This window comes from Mirounga leonina, unplaced genomic scaffold, assembly GCF_011800145.1.
Source record: "Mirounga leonina isolate KUSES-001 unplaced genomic scaffold, KU_Mleo_1.0 Mir_53, whole genome shotgun sequence".
In the NCBI taxonomy this organism is placed as follows: domain Eukaryota; kingdom Metazoa; phylum Chordata; class Mammalia; order Carnivora; family Phocidae; genus Mirounga; species Mirounga leonina.
Window position 1 is genome coordinate 77,528,313 of NW_023270807.1, and position 14,132 is coordinate 77,542,444.

The 14,132-nt window shown below is 35.4% G+C and overlaps 1 protein-coding gene and 1 non-coding gene across 2 annotated transcripts in view; one reads left to right on the forward strand and one right to left on the reverse strand.

Moving 5' to 3' along the window:
- The window catches only part of NKAIN2 (sodium/potassium transporting ATPase interacting 2), a 984,828-nt gene that overhangs the window by 350,572 nt on the left and 620,124 nt on the right, over nt 1-14,132 (forward strand). The window lies entirely within an intron of this gene.
- On the reverse strand, nt 4,245-4,391 carry LOC118001750. The gene has a single exon (XR_004676832.1). It is a non-coding gene; the product is annotated as a U4 spliceosomal RNA (small nuclear RNA).

Sequence of the window (14,132 nt, forward strand, 5' to 3'; positions counted from 1 at the left end):
GTAAGGCAGATCCCATAGGGCATTGTAGATGACTGGAAAGAGTTGGAATTCTACCTTGAATCAAAGAGGAAATTGTTGGAAAGCTCTAAATAAGAAAGTCAAAAAATCCAGTTTACATTTTTAAAGATCATTTGACTGCCTTATGGAAAATGCAAAAGTAGAGGTAAGGAGCTTAGGCGATCACAGTGGTACATATGAGAAATCATGGACTCACTAAAGCAGTAACAAAACCCATGTAGATATTCCTGGGACATATATTAAAGAAACCGCAACCAGGAATTTAATTGTCTAGGGGTAGGGTGGGAGTTGGATCCAATAAGAAAACAAAACATACATATGTATATATCCCTGAGCCCAGCGTGTGCCTTCCTTCTTATTGATTACAATTAATGCATATTCCTGTCTAGTATATATTGATAGTTTGATTATATGTTAAGGGTTTCTAAAAGTCTTTTTTTTTTTTTTTTTTTAGATTTTATTTGACAGAGAGAGAGAGACAGCGAGAGAGGGAACACAAGCAGGGGGAGTGGGAGAGTGAGAAGTAGGCTTCCCGCAGAGTAGGGAGCCCGATGTGGGGCTCGATCCCAGGACCCTGGGATCATGACCTGAGCTGAAGGCAGACGCTTAACGACTGAGCCACCCAGGTGCCCCTCTAAAAGTCTTTTAAGAAAGTTCACCAACTAGTTGTGTTTTGCTTTTTCTTTTCTTTCTTTCTTTTTTCTTTTTTTTTTTTGGTTTGGCATTGTTCACAAATGAAAGAATCAATCCTGTGTGAAATAGAACTGTTGTTTTCTTCTTGACAGATTGGTGAAGTTGTCTTTACATTGGCCTATGGGAACATTGTTGAAATTAAAAACCTCATTTCTCATAACTGATATCTCTGTGAAGGGCCAAGGATCCACTGACACATGATTGGATGAGTTTATCAACTGTTCTCCCATTATTGTCTTATTTACTCCATTCTTGATCATGTATGTGGGGCTCTCAAACTTTTTCATTAGTGGTTCTAACACTCAGCCTCTTGAGGTTTTTTATTTTTATTTTTATTTTTTTTAAGTTTAACAATCTAGCTAAGAGGATTGTCTGTCATTTTCAGATTGTTTATGTTGATCTCATTAACATAAATGGAAATTAAAATAATGTGAATGTGGGAGATTGTTTTACTTCTTAAGCTGTGATTTCCTTCTGGTAGTTACATTTTTTTATGTTAATGAATACAACCTGCTTACCATTTTAAAGTGGGCTAAGGAGGGAGAACAAATTTAATTAGAGATGAAAGGGATCCATTTGTGTCCACATTTATTCAAACTGCCTACATTTGTAGTTTTCTGCAAAAGCCTGCATATCAAAATTCCTATCCAGAATCCAATATGAAAAATCTATTTTTTCTCCTTGTATTAGTTTGCTAGGGCTTCCGTAACAAAATGCCACAGAGTGGGTGACTTGAACCACAGACATTTATTCCAAACAATTCTGGGGTCTAGGAGTTCAAGATGAAGGTGCTGGAAAGGTTGGTTCCTCTGAGGCTTCTGTCTTTGGCATGAAGATGAGATGGTTATTACCTTGCTGACTCTTCACCTGGTCTTTACGCATAGGTATCCCTGGTGTGTCTCTGTGTTCTAATCTTTGTAGAGACACCAGTCAGATTGGATTAGGGGCCTCCCTTACAGCCTTATTTTAACTTACTCACCTCTTTACAGGTCCTGTCTCCAAATAGTCACATTCTGAAATTATGGGGGTTAGGCCTTTAACATATGAAGGGAGGGAGGCACAATTTAGCCCATAACCCCATGGAGGATTGGAATGAAACAAGTTAAAAGTGTGATAGTGTACAAGAAAATATTAAATCAAAATAGATTTACCAACCCAAGAATGCTATTGTTATCTACCCACATAATTAAAATCTCCAAAATTTTTTTTTTAATTTAAAGATTTTATTTCTTTATTTGAGAGAGAGAGACACAGCGAGAGAGGGAACACAAGCAAGGGGAGTGGGAGAGGGAGAAGCAGGCTTCCCGTGGAGCAGGGAGCCCGATGCGGGGCTCGATCCCAGGACCCTGGGACCATGACCCGAGCCGAAGGCAGATGCTTAACCGACTGAGCCACCCAGGCGCCCCAAAATCTCCAAAATTTTTGATGAATAGGGCAAAGTTAGTCACTTAACTTTAACTGGTAACATTCGCTGTTTTATTCCCTTCCTATCCAGACATGCAGAGCACCTCAGGATTTAACTTCAAGACCAGCCCTTTTGATATTTCAACCCCTCTGGCTGATGGAAGACCTTGCAATATCCAGTTGGAAAAAACAAAACTTAATTTCATTCTGTATGTCTAGGCCAGACCCTTTCCTACTTGCCCGGTTCTTGCATTGCATGGAACTAGCCCATCAGATATGACTTTAATAGCTATTGTAGTAAGTACCCAACATGTGGCTTGTGTTTGAAAGAGACATATGCTTTGGAGGTCAGAGAAGCCTGAGTTTATATACCAGCTCTGCTGCTTACTTGATCTTAGGCATCCATTTGCTCATCTGTGATATAGAGTTATTAGTACATATCACATAGGGTTTTGATGGTGATTGAGGTGAATGACATAGATGTCAATCCTGACACACATGTGTATTTCAGAGCAATTAGGATGCAAGGATATGGTAAAAGACAGTAGTCTCTCACTTCTCATCCAATTTCTGTCATCGATGTTCCCATATTTGTTTATCCATTAAACTTACTTTAATGTGAAAGGACTTCAGGTCTTTGCTAGAATATGTAGCAGGGTGCAGTGTGACAGAATCCTTCAGAATTTTGTCTTAATTTCACTATATGCAAACACTGGAGGATTAACATCTTTATATATTGTTTATTGCTCTACCCGAAAGAAAACTTCTCTTGATTGTAGCAGGATGTGGTAAAACCACTCAGGGACACTCAAACTCAAATCAACTCATATTTGGAGTAGTGGCTTATATTGAGCATTGTTTTTATCAATACTCAGAAATGCCTACCCTCAGGGAGTTGCACGTACTTGGCAAGGAGAAAGTATGAATGAAGCTGAGTCCTGTCCCATTTGAGTAGTTACCTCATCTGTTGGTCTCAGAATTGTGGTATCATCAAAACTGAGGAACTAAGAAACATAGGATCTGAAGTGGCCTGAGAAACCCATGAGCAAGAGGCTATTTTTACCTGTCAAATTTTCATTATTTAGAAATGTCCAATACTAAATCATGCCTATGGAAGAAAAATGCGAGTAAAGCTGACAATGCAATACAGCTGACCAGACTCTAAAGCTGTAAATACTAAACCATGAACTTGGCAATGGGGGGAGGGTTTTCAGTGTTCCACAGTCAGCCAGTGTTTGCCTTCCCCATTTTTTGTCTTACTTCTTTTTAAAGCCATCATGGGAGTTGGGACTTGGCAAGGATGCTTATTCTGACGAAGTAATGAGGCTCATTTGGCAGGGGGTGGGGGAGGGCCATAAACACCAGCTTGCATATCCCATCAGGGTCCAATCAGGAAAAGATTCTTCCTTCAAGATAACATACCCAGTGGGAAATCTATTCGGTTGGGTGAGGTGATCTACAGCAAATAAAGGGACAGAGCTCTAGGGTAGGAAAAATAACCCTTGCTTTATCTACACAGCAGTCTCTTCTCCTTCTCACTAAGAGCTAACAGCAGCAATCTATTCTCAGTGCCTCTCTCCTGCTCAAGCCAAGACCCAATTGCTCCCAAGTGCACTTGTGTATTACAAGCTCTCAAGAGGGTACAAGAGTAATTCTACCAGTGAAATATATTTAGGTTTTCTTTTGGAACAGCTGTATTTGGAAACAACCCTATCTTCCAGATTACATATATGCATCATTATATGTTATATACTGTATATATGTATAAAGTGGGCCTCCAAATACATGTCTGATTTATGTACAACCTAATGTGCATTTAAAACAAATTTTTTTTCATATATTTCAGTTACTAGAATGACTGGACTTGATTAATTAAAACTAAGGAAAGCAGTTTTATTATGCTGAGGCTAAACTACCAAACTGAAAACTTTCAGATTCAGAAGAAGGGTGATTTATAGAACTATGTTTATGTAAGTATTATGAATCTTTTTTTTTTGAGTTTTGGGGAATAGCTGAAATCTGAATTTATAATCAAACTACAATGAAATTTTGGTTTTATCTGTGAAGTCTCTCCTTTGCCATAGGAGTACACATGAACAGACAGAAATTTTCTTTTCTGTTTTTTTTTTTTTAAATTTCAAGATCCAGTTATACTCTGGTAAAAGTCACTCAGTAAGGACTTTCTTAGGTATAACATTTCTATATATATTGATTATTAGCAATAATCGCGCCTCGGATAAACCTCATTGGCTACGATACTGCCACTGCGCAAAGCTATATATATTGATTATTAATTGAACTATTTTTATTTGCAGTTTTAAGTTACACTAAATGGGATTGTCTTTGAAAGGACTGTGGAAAGCCAGCTCTCTATTAAGTTATAAATTATCATCTTAATAGAAAGTGACTCCAACAGGGTGCCTGGGTGGCTCAGATGGTTAAGCGTCTGCCTTCGGCTCAGGTCATGATCCCAGCGTCCTGGGATCGAGTCCCGCATCAGGCTCCCTGCTCCTTGGGAGCCTGCTTCTCCCTCTGCCTCTCTCTCTCTCTCTGTCTCTCATGAATAAATAAATAAAAAATCTTTAAAAAAAAAAAAAAGAAAATGACTCCCAACACTCCATCAAAAACTAATGATGTAATGTATGGTGATTAACATAACAATAAAAAATTAAAAAAAAAAAAAAGAAAATGACTCCAAAAGCAAGATGACTTTATCTTTTGAAATTTCTGTGAATGCTTTTTAATGATAATACTCATGCCACGGGGAGTAGCAAGGATGCCAGGGTTTCCCCTTTATAAACTGAAACCTAGAGTTTATAATACTTGAAATGTTAAAAAATACACATGCACAAGACACGTTATATAAGAACACCAACTTCCAGAACAGGTCTCTCAGTTTTAGATTTTTTAATTATTTGAGGTTTGACATCAACTGTAAGATAGCCTTTGAAAATAAAAACAAATTATATTTAATATTTTTCTTTTTTGAGGAGGTCAGAGCAATCTAATATGAAATCCCAGTTATGCCTTTACTTGATTTCAAGGAGATAATTCTTGAAACATCAGTGTTCATTGTGAAATAGTGATATTAGTATATACCTCACAGGGTTATGTGGGGATTAGTTGAGACTATATATATATATTGTTTTATATATATATAAAATATATGCATATATTTATATGTATATATGTGTATATATATATATATATGTATGTATAAAGCACCGACACACACAGTAAGCCCTGCATAGGAATAAGGACAGTCAGAATGGAATTATAGAGGACTACTTCTATCTGATTTATCAACCCCTTATAATCTAACTTTTGGATCTTTCTACTTTGTGACATCAAGAAGTAGATACTCATTCAGTGAGACAGTATTAAACATGAATGGATGAAGGATTTTGTTTTTGTTTTTGCCCTATTAAAGGGGAAAATCGATACAGTACAATATAGAAGAATTGAACTATTGCATGTATATATGAGAAAGGAGTAGAAATTATGCTGTATGCTAGCTACAAGTATCATCTGGCTTTTTCAAACTTCCAGAATGTTTATGAGACTTGGAAAATAGAGATTCCCTCCAAAGGGTGGTAGGTGATAAGTGTTGATCACAAACTTAAAATTGCTATGGGCCAGATAGGTTCTATCAGTAAGAGAAAGAACCTTAGTGAAAGAAGTCCTAGGAAGGGAAGAACAGACACTGTTTGAAATTGTGACCTGCCATTTTCCAACCTGGAAGTAGCAGTTGGGGGATATTAGTAATGTGATACCTTTTAAAGAATTCCTTATGATTGAACAGCTAATACAGTAATACTTCCCTAGACATGAAGTCCTTTTAGGCAACGTTCTGAGGCATAAAAATTTACTATTTAAATAGGAATATTCTTTTCTTTTTTTAAAGATTTTATTTATTTATTTGAGAGAGAGAGAGAGAAACAGCATGAGAGGGGATAGGGTCAGAGGGAGAAGCAGGCTCCCCGCTGAGCCGGGAGCCCGATGTGGGACTCGATCCCAGGACCCTGGGATCATGACCTGAGCCGAAGGCAGTCGCTTAACCAACTGAGCCACCCAGGCGCCCTAAATAGGAATATTCTTAATCTAGTGGAAATAAACTTTGTTTTCCAAGTCTGTTACAGTTACCTACTGTCTGGCTTGAAGTCTCCTGGTTTTCTGATTCTACTCTTGCTATACAGTTGCTTCCTAAAATGTTGAGTGCATTTATATATCAAACAAAGTATGCTGTCTTTGATCTTCACACTGTTAATATTGGAATACTAGTTGGTGCTTTAAAATCTACAGTCTTTGATACAAGTACTCAATCTGTGTGAATTAGAGGAAGTTAGAAATTTGACTCCTAAATATATTATAAAAACAGTTTTTTGTTTTCTTTTTCCTGAGGAAGAAATGCTGTAGTTAGAAAACCAATATAAGATTTCCTGGGAAACATGACTAAAGTATAAAGAACAGTGTCACTTGATATTTGTTTATAAATCTAAAATGTGTCCGTAAGAAATGTATTAGACAATTATGGTTTTGTACAAGGCCAACAAGAATGTCTCATTGATTTCTATTTAAATTTACTGTGTTTGTATTATAGATGTTTAAAAAGCAAGAATTTTCACAACTATACTCCTAATCAGAAATCCTCCACAATTTTGCCATATGGTTATGTTCTAGCCAAAATACCTTGACATAAGAATTTTCAGTATTTATAACCTGTGCAAATGGTAAGACATTTCACTGGTTTCCAGAAGTCTTCCATATCTGATTTCTCATTTAATCTCATAAAACTGTATTCTGTAATCTTACTATTATACTTGTGAATTCTCTTTGAGGATCCATGGCTTGAAGAAATTTGGTGATATTGAAGGTAATCTAAAGAAAAAAACCCAGATAATTAAAGAAATGAAAAGTGGAACCTGTGAGTGAAGATTAAAGGGAAATAGGGTTATTTAGTTTGGAAAGAGACAAAAATGATCTTAAGTTATAAGACAGCTTTAATATTGAAGACAAAGAACAGTTACTCTATATTTATACAAATGGTGGGTTAAGATAAAATGAACTGGAAATTGAAGGAAGACGAATGGAATGAGCAAGCTATTATAAACAACCCTGGAGTCACTCAGAATGAACTGAATCCTTAGTTCTAGTTCTTTGACTCAGTCACTGTTGGGTAGTATTTGGATTTTCTAAAAATTCCTATCAACCTATACAAAGTAAAGAAGGAAAAAAGTTTTATACACTGCAAAGGAGTTTTGTGAAAACTCCTCAACAAGAGACAGAGTTTGAGACAAGATTTAACAGATACTTTGTTGCACTGATTTTAATACTTCAGAAGAACTTATCAGGTAAACTCTTATATCAAGTACCATGGAAATTCAGTGCCCTCGAGTAAAATGGCCTTTACTGGTGGATCCCAAACAATATGATGGGGCCCCCAGGACACCATAAGGAACTCACCATAAGGGGCACTACAGGATTTTCTAAATTTTCAAGGGAAATAATGAAGCTTGGCATCTGTTAGACATCAAAAAGCTGCTGCCTCCAGGGAGTTCACAGATTTAACACTAGAACACAGTAATTCCTTTTGATAAGGTTAGTTTTGAGAAGTTGAGTTTTCAGTCATTCCTGGGAAAAAAAGAAAATATCATGGGAAAATCTACGTGGAATGGGGTATAAGGGTGGTGATGTCTAGTCAGATTCAAGGTTTAAAATGTTGCACAGCTCCAGTCCTCTGGCAACGGCTCACTCATACTCCTAGTGAGTAATTAATGGTTGTTTAAGAAGAAAGTAAAATGTATTATTTTTTTCTTTCGCTTATGTGCATTAGTTTTTCAAATGCCTACTAAATGTTAGACCATAATTGTTTGTAATTTTAAGTTGTTTGGACTTGGCTTATTAAGTTTTTTTTCCCCCCTGGGGGTGCTCTGAAAAAAATTATAAATCACAAAAGTGACTCTGAAGCTGCAAAATTGAGACTCTGTCATTTCTAAAATTTATTTCTGTTTTAAAGCAGCAGTGTGCATCTCATATTCTTTATAATATGCCTACATTGGTAAAAGTACAGGTTGAACCAAATCATTGTCAATTTGTGACATCAGACTTTAGGCTATAACTTAATATCTCCTTTAAGTGACTTCCATGGTCAGAAGGTGCTGTTTCCAGTCAATTCTATGGGGTTTTTGAGATGTTTCTGATTATCATTAAGGTCTTGAAAAATCTAGATTCCTTTAGTATTTCTTTAAGGCCAAGAATTTCACAAGTGAAAAATAATATTTTAGTGATAGCCAATGTCCTCTGTCCATGCCTCTTTGTAGTGGTAGCAACATCATGTATTGGGACCTTGCAAAAATTTTAAACATTTTGAAATAAAAAAATGTATTTAGATCTAACAAGAAGCTTTCTTCAATAATAGTTCTTTCAAATTAGAAATGGAATGTCTCTTGAGGAAAAACTAGTATCACTAATTATAGACTTAATAAAATGTTGCTAATAGGCAGAATATTCAACTTTGAATAGAAACTTCCAGCAATGAGAACATATGAAAGGATATAATTCTACAGTTTATTCAGTTTCCTTTTTTGTTACTTATTCTTTTTTTTTTTTAAAGATTTTATTTATTTCTTTGACAGAGAGAGACACAACGAGAGAGGGAACACAAGCAGGGGGAGTGGGAGAGGGAGAAGCAGGCTTCCCGCTGAGCAGGAAGCCCGATGTGGGGCTCGATCCCAGGACTCTGGGATCATGACCTGAGCCGAAGGCAGATGCTTAACGACTGAGCCACCCAGGCGCCCCTTTGTTACTTATTCTTAATATGCTAGGTTGTTTGAAATGATGTTAAGAAAATGGAGCCTCCAACTCTCAAAGTCAGTTCATGTGTTTTAACTTCAGCGATACATTACAGATTCATTTATTTTTTTAAAAATGGTTAGTCTCTTGAGTTTGAGACCTGAAACATTGCAAGGTAATGTTTATCAAAGTACATGTGACCAGAGAGACATGCTTCTAACCATTTCCTTCTCTTTTGAGAATCCCAGTCCTGTATGGAGCCCACAGAAAAATCAAGCATTTATTCGAATTTTCTTGATGTCATATTACTTGTCATTACATTTGAATCAGAGATGAGTTTGAAGCAAAATCTAATTAGTATCTGTCCTGCCTTATGATATTTTTGCAAATTGAACATTTAGATTTTTTAATAACACTTAAGATTATATTACATCACTGACAGATTATTATGGCCATATATGCTGGCTCTGTAAAACTGGAAAGGGTAGCTGGGGACTAATCACGTCACAGAGATCACATGCAGCTGAGCAGTAAAGATGCTGTCAGAGTAATCATACTTTAAATTTCTAAAAATTGTGTGGCATTTGTGGCTGTTGTGACGGTAATAGAATTAAAATAACTCTCATTTGTCCTAGCTTAAATCATGGTTCAGAATTATATAACAGTGTAGTAGGAATACTGTGGATTTTTAAAGAGAACTTTTTTGGCTATACGTAGAATATTAAAAAAAATGTTAAATTTCAGTTACCTTGGGTTACAGATAATTTCCTCTTATGTAAAAAATATGAAGGAGGGGCGCCTGGGTGGCTCAGTTGGTTAAGCGACTGCCTTCGGCTCAGGTCATGATCCTGGAGTCCCGGGATCGAGTCCCGCATCGGGCTCCCTGCTCAGCAGGGAATCTGCTTCTCCCTCTGACCCTCCCCACTCTCATGTGCTCTCTCTCATTCTCTCTCTCTCAAATAAATAAATAAAATCTTTAAAAAAAATATGAAGGAATGTATATAACAGGAGTTATAGCCTGTTAAGTTTGTTTTTATTTTTTTTTTTAATTTGTGGTTGCACACTAGGAATTACATATCTATTTATTGTGAATCATTCTTGGAATAATATGACTTTCATAGACATTGCCTGTTTGTTGAGCAATTAGATTTATATGTATTTAGGTATTGTGAAATTAGCCCTGATACCAACACTTTATCTCAAAAGGAGAATCAAGCAGAATAATTAGAATGAGTAGTAATAGCCTCTTGTAAACTTTATCAAGTGTATTAAAAGCAGTTTCCTTAGTAGCCACGTCATTTAAGTGTTGACAGGTGGAAGGACTTCCTACAATGGGTACTCAACCAAATTACTTTCTAAGTTCAGGCTTCTGCCTTTTCCTCTTGTAGTATCTCCCTTTCTGTAAATCTTCTCCTGGGTTATGTCCTCATTTCATTCAGATTCAGCTCAGAATAGGACCTTCCCTTGCCTTATCATGTAATCCTTTCCACTCCCCTCTTTGTCCTCTGTTGCTTTACAGAACTGTTTGGTTCTATCACAGAACTATTTGGCATTATTTAAATATTTTTTTATTTATTTTTCTGTTGTACAGCTCTCTGTAATCCCCGTGGAAACAAGAACTCTCGGTCTTGTTCAGTACACCTGGAACAGTATATCTAGCGTATAGTAGGTATTCTACAAATATGTGTTGAATGAATGAGGAAGAGAGGATGCTATGTCATTTCCATAGAGTTTTCTTTACTTAGCCTAACTTGGATTTATCTCCACTAAATAGAAGGTATGCAGGGAGAAGTATCTCCGGTGTGTGGCAAAAGGTATCTGACCAGACAAAATCATTAAATTTAATAGCTAGAATTGGACGATGAAAGCACTGCATAACTCATTATAGAATATTTCTCTCCATCACATCCTGCTCACACAGTGAACTGATTTTACCTTAAATAAGGAGATCTGTGGCTCCTTGGTTTCTACACAATCTTTTGATATTTTCTGTAAATATGGTGAATTTGGCCTTAAGGAAGCCACATTTTATGAACAATGTATGCATTCAGGCCACAAAATATTAGAGCATAAGTGTTTTAGTTTCAGAGATATTGTTAATACACATTTGATTGTACCTAGACTGTCTATATCTAACTCAGTTGACAAACCCAGTCACATTTTTTGTCTTTTTCAATAAACTGATTAATTGCTGGTAGAATTAATCATAATTAACCCCTAAGTTCTCCACAAGCTTTCCTAACTCAGTGTCTCAATGTTGACCTCTTGATCCTGGTGAAGGAAATTTCACATAATTTCTTTAGCTTTGTCATTATCTTTTAAAAACACTTTTTTATAATTTCAGTTCTTTATTTTTTTTTTTAGAAAATTTGATTTAAGATATGTGGGAGAGAGATGAAAATACATGAAATAAAGACTACCACTTGATTATCATTTTGCTGCTAAACATAAATTTTATCACAGTTTCCACTGCCTTATCCATGTCAGTGAATATTATACCATTTTAAAGACATACTGTCTGGAGAGCTAATTGTGATGTCAGAAATCCATTGAGACTTTTCCCAAGTTCTGTTCTCTAGTATATCATTCTAATTTTAAAATTTTAGGACTTAGAGATTTTCATCTCTTCATTTTAGTCATAGTAATTTGAAATGAAGTGACAAAGTTTGACATAAGAATAAAATATATGGGTTAGAGAATTTATTTCAATAATTCATGAAGGTCTTTCCTCGAACATTTTTTTCATAATAGGATAGATTTTCAGGTAACAGAAAACTAGGTATTTGCCATAGTACTAATAACAAACAATGCTATTTTTTCCTAAGATAGGACTAATTTTATTAGAGAAATTAAATAAGTGTTTTTGCATTATAAAACACAGATTTGAATATTTTAGCTTTTGAATTCTTTAATTCTGTACTAGGCTTTTAAAAACTGTCTTATGGAACCCATTACTGGATTTTGAAATAAATGTATTGAAACTTGTGTTTTCTCAGGTAGAATGGAATGGAATGAATGGGGAATGGAATAGGATAGGAAAGGATAGAACAGAATAGAACAGTGAAATAGGGAAAAATAGAATATCCTGGTTTCAGTCTAAATCATATTTCTTCTTCTGTAGAAGTCAAAAAAGTTAAACAGACTATGAGAATCTGTGTAAGACTGTGAAATCACTGCTTAGTGTTCTTTTGGTACATTAGATTTGCTTGAATTCAGTCCAAATTTTTGCCTTAAGATTTGAAATATATGTGTGTACAGCAGTCTCTTTTCACTTATTTGATGGGGGTCAAGCCAATTATAAAAATTATCTTAATTTTGGGATACCAGGGTGGCTCTATTGGTTAAATGTCAGACTCTTAATTTCTGCTCAGGTCATGATCTCAGGGTTGTGAGATCAAACCCCTTGTTGGGCTCTGTGCTAGACGTGGAGCCTGCTTAAGATTCTCTCTCTCTCCCTCTCCCTCCCTACCCCTCGCTCTATCTCTCTCTCTCTTAAAAAAAAAAATCTTGATTTTAACATTCAGAAGTCTGTTTCTGTTGTTTAATATATAGTATGGAAGTAATTTGCATGCAACAGAATTTGGCTGAATCTTTGATTCCTTATATTATACCACATAAGCAAGATTGCTACTTCTAAATATACTTTTGGAATTATATCCATATACTCTTAAAACTTTTCATTTAAATGGCTAAATGGCAGTTATATTATCTCAAACCATGTTGGTTTTACAGTTAAAGTGGATTACGATGGGGACTTAACTGACATCCTCTAAACCTCTCAGTTTAAATCAATGTTAATGACATAGTTCCAATTATCTAATTGCATGATATAAAATGCATATATAGTTATATTAGGGATCTCTCTTTTATAAAAGTCCAAGAGATTACTGCCTATGTTTTCTTTTAGGAGTTTTATGGTTTCGGGGATCATATTTGGGTCTTTAATCCATTTTGAGTTTATTTTTGTGTATGGTGTAAAAAAAATGGTCCAGTTTGTTTCTCTTTCCCTTCCCCCGCAACCCCTTCCCCGCTTTCTCCCTCCCTCCCTTCCTTTCTTCCTTCTCTTGTTTCTTTCTTCATGTAGCTGTCCTTTTTATTCCCCCCAATACCATTTACTATAAAAGCTGCCTTTTTCCCATATCCCTGCCTCCTTTGTCATATATTAATTGACTATATAAGTATGCATTTATTTCTGGACTTTCTGTCCTGTTCCATTGATCTCTGTGTCTATTTTATGTCAATACCATACTGTTTTGATTGCTACAGCTTGGACGTGTATTTTGAAATTTGGATTGTGATATCTCCAGGTTTGTTCTCTTTTCTCAAGATTGCTCTGGCTATTCAGGGTCTTTGTGATTCCATAAAAATTTTAGGATTATTTGTTCTAGTTCTGTAAAAAATACTATTGGTATTTTGGTAGGTATTGCAATGAATCTGAAGATTGCTTTGGGTATTACAGACAAAATTTTAACAATATTCTTTCAATCTATGAATATGGTATATCTTTTCATTTGTTCACATCATCTTCAGTTTTTTTATCTGTTTCTCCTAGTTTTTAGAGTATAGATCTTTCACCTCCTTGGTTAAACTTATTCCTAGGAAAAAAAAATTATTCCTAGATATTTTATTATTTTTGGTGCAATTGTAAATGGGATAGTTTCTTAATTTCTCTTTCTACCATTTTGTTATTAGTATATAAGAACACAACAGATTTCTGTATATTAATTTTGTATCCTGCAACTTCACTGAGTTCATTTATTAGTTCTTTGTTGAGTCTTAGGGCTTTCTAAATTTAATACCATGTCATCTGCAAACAGTGAGAGCTTTACTTCTTTCTTACCAATTTGGATGACTTTTATTTATTTTTCTTATATGATTGCTGCAGCTAGGCCTATGTTGGATAAAAGTTGAATAAAAAGTACTATGTTAAATGAAAATGGCAAGAGTGTACATCCTTGTCTTATTCCTGATCTTAGAGGAAAAGCTTTCAGTTTTTTTCACCATTGCATAAGATGTTAGCTGCGGCTTTTTTATATATGGCGTTTATTGTGTTGAGGTACGTTTCTTCTGAATCCACTCTGTTGAGAGTTTTTATCATGAACAGATGTTGTAATTTGTTAGATGCTTTTCTGCATCTATTGAGACAATCATATTGTTTTTATCTTTCCTCTTGTTAGTGTGATGTGTCACATGGATTGATTTGGGAATGTTGAATCATCCTTGCA